The sequence below is a fragment of the Chiloscyllium punctatum genome, chromosome 23 (assembly GCF_047496795.1).
Source record: "Chiloscyllium punctatum isolate Juve2018m chromosome 23, sChiPun1.3, whole genome shotgun sequence".
NCBI classification, from domain to species: Eukaryota; Metazoa; Chordata; class Chondrichthyes; order Orectolobiformes; family Hemiscylliidae; genus Chiloscyllium; species Chiloscyllium punctatum.
The window spans coordinates 10933678-10936514 of NC_092761.1; the positions used below are offsets into that span (position 1 = coordinate 10933678).

At 43.1% G+C, this 2837-nt stretch overlaps 1 non-coding gene across 1 annotated transcript; it reads right to left on the reverse strand.

Annotated features, from left to right (window-relative positions):
- Window positions 1-2256: 2256 nt before the first annotated feature.
- trnas-aga (transfer RNA serine (anticodon AGA)) lies at window positions 2257-2338 on the reverse strand. The gene has a single exon. It is a non-coding gene; the product is annotated as a tRNA-Ser (tRNA).
- Between the last annotated feature and the right edge of the window lie 499 nt (window positions 2339-2837).

Consider the following 2837-nt stretch of genomic DNA (forward strand, 5'->3'; position numbering starts at 1 on the left):
GCGTTCAATAATGTTCCCCATGGGAGACTGATTGGCAAGGTTAGATCTCATGTAACAGCAGTGGACCTAATACCGACCCTTGTGGTACGCTGCCAGGACCTGGACACCAAGAAGAACATGTTCCATCAACTACAACACTGTTTTCTTTTGGCAAGCCAATGACTGATCAAAGCTGCAATCTTTCCCACAGTTCCATTCCTCCGCATTTTGTATAATAGCCTATTGTGGGGAAACTTATCGAACAACTTGCTGAAAACCATATACACCACATCAACCGGGTTACTGTCATCTACCTGTTTGGTCACTTTGTCAAAAAAGTCAACGAGATTCGTCAGGCAAGGCCTAACCATCACAAAACCGTGCTGACTGTCCCTGATCAGATTATTCTTTTCGAGATGGTCATAAATCCTATCTATAATAACCTTTTCCAACACGTTATCAACAACTGCAGTGAGACTCACTGGTCTGTAATTACCAGGGTTGTCTCTACGAAACTTTTTGAACAAGGGAACAACATATGCTATGCTCCATTCCACGGTTCTGTTCCTGAAGACAACGATGATTTGACGATCAATTCCAAAGGCTCATCAATCTCTTCCCTTGCTTCCCATAAGGATCCTAGGACAGATCCCATCCGGCCCAGGGGACTTGTCTGTTTTCACACTCTTCAGTATTTCTATCATCTAATGCTTGTGAAACTCAATCTCTACCACACTAGACGCAAGTATCTCTGTATCTTCCTCGCCAACATTTTCATGATCTACAGCGAACACTGTCGAAAAATATTTATTTAGTGCTTCCCCTATCTCCTCTGACTACACACAAAACTTCCCACTATTATCCTTGATTGTCCCAAATTTAACTCTCGTCATTCTTTTATTGCTGACATACCTATGGAAAGCCTTAGGGTTAACCCTGATCATATCTGCCAACAACTTCTCATGTCTCCTCCTGGCTCTTGTCAGCTCGCTTTTTAGTTCTTTCCTGATATCGGTGGAACCCTCGAGCGCTCTAACTGAGTGTTCACGTTTTGTCCCAACATAAGACTTTTTTCCTTCTTGACCAGGGATTCCACTTCCATAGTAATCGTTCTATATCTTCCTCCCTACCTGACAGGTACATACTTATCTAGGACATACAGGAGCTTTTCCTTGAATAAGTTCCACATTTTTAATGTTCTCACCCCCTGCAGATTCCTACCCCATTCTGCGCTTCCAAAATCTTTCCTCATTGCATCGTGATTTCCCTTCCACCAGCTGAAACTCTTGCTCCGTGGAGTACACCTCTCCCTTACCATTAGGAAAGTAAATCTGAGAGAATTGTGATCGCTGTCTCCAAAGTGCTCACCTACTTCCAAATCTAAAACCTGGCCAGGCTCGTTACCCAGTACTAAATCGAAAGTGGCGTCATCCCTTGAAGGCATGTCTACATACTGTGTCAGGAAGCCCTCCTGCACACACTGGTCAAAAACCCATCTATAGTACTCGTACTGTAGTGATCTCAGTCAATATTTGGATCTTGTCTTGAGTGTTCCAGAGTTTTTCATTGTACCAGAGTCTAGATGAAGTTTGTATTCCTCACGTACGGGAGCGAGAATTCTTTCAATGTCTTAGATCAGTTCCTGTGCCGAGAACATCAGAGTCAATGTCCCTTCCTCTACTCGGACTGACAATTTACACTTCTTCATTCTCCTCGGATTCCGTTTCCCAAAGAGTATCTCAAGAGTTCCACAGTTGGAGCCTAAATTATATGGTTTGCTTCCTAAACATTTTTCCAACTGCCAACTGACAATATTTTCACAGTATCTCTTCACAATCCTCTGGCTTGCACCATGTCCAGGGATGAGAAGTCCCGTTTGGTGGAGAGAGTTCCTAGGCTGGTGAGTTTCACTTTGGAACAAAGATGGTTAAGTGGCAATTTCCTGCGGTTGTTTGTAATGATGGGAGAGGGAGCGGTGGGGAATGAGCACTCTGACGAGCAGGAGGAAGTGTTGCCAATGACCAGAGTCAGAGAACAGAGGACAAGGGATGAAAGGAATCTAATGAAAAGCAGCACTTCTGCTCAGGGCGTTCAATAACCACTGCAGAAACCCGATGTGTCGAGCGGTGTATCTGGAAAGAGAAACAGAGATAATGTTTTAAATGTGGAGCATTTCTGATGAAGAACTCGAGTCTCTCAAGTCTCATCAAATTTCAGGCTGGTTTGCAAAACAGGCTTTCTGAACTTTGAATTGTTCCAGCAGGAAAGCCTTCATAAAGTAGTCAGCAGGATTCGAACCTACGTGGAGAAACCCCAATGGATTTCTAATCCAGCGCCTTAACCACTCGGCCATGACTACAGGCAGAATCGCGCCTTGAGCATTGACCAAATCAGCCGTGATCTCATTGAAAGCTGCCGCTGACGTGAGTTACATGTTTCCATCTCCTTTCATACCTTTGCTGTCATTTGTAAGGTGCGAGACACCAATGTAACAGAAGAAAAGCACAAAGTTAGGACAAGATATTTGCTGCAAAATTGATTCAAAATTATTTATTGAAAGGAAAGTCACACTTGGCAATTTGCTAGATCTCTTTGCAAACAAGACCAGCAGAGGTAATCAAGGGAGCTATTGATCTGAGTATTCTTGGACATGAAACAAACAAAGGTTAGTGACATATTCATTTCTTTTTTAGCGATCGAAATGGTCTTTCCTGATGGTTACAATGAAAGAGATGGTTCCCAATAAAAGACAGAGATTAAGTCGCTTGTAGATATACTTCAATGTGATACGATTCACTTTCAGCCCCTAATTACCCCAGAGATGGAGGGGGTGAGTTACTTTTCTTCACTCTTCAACT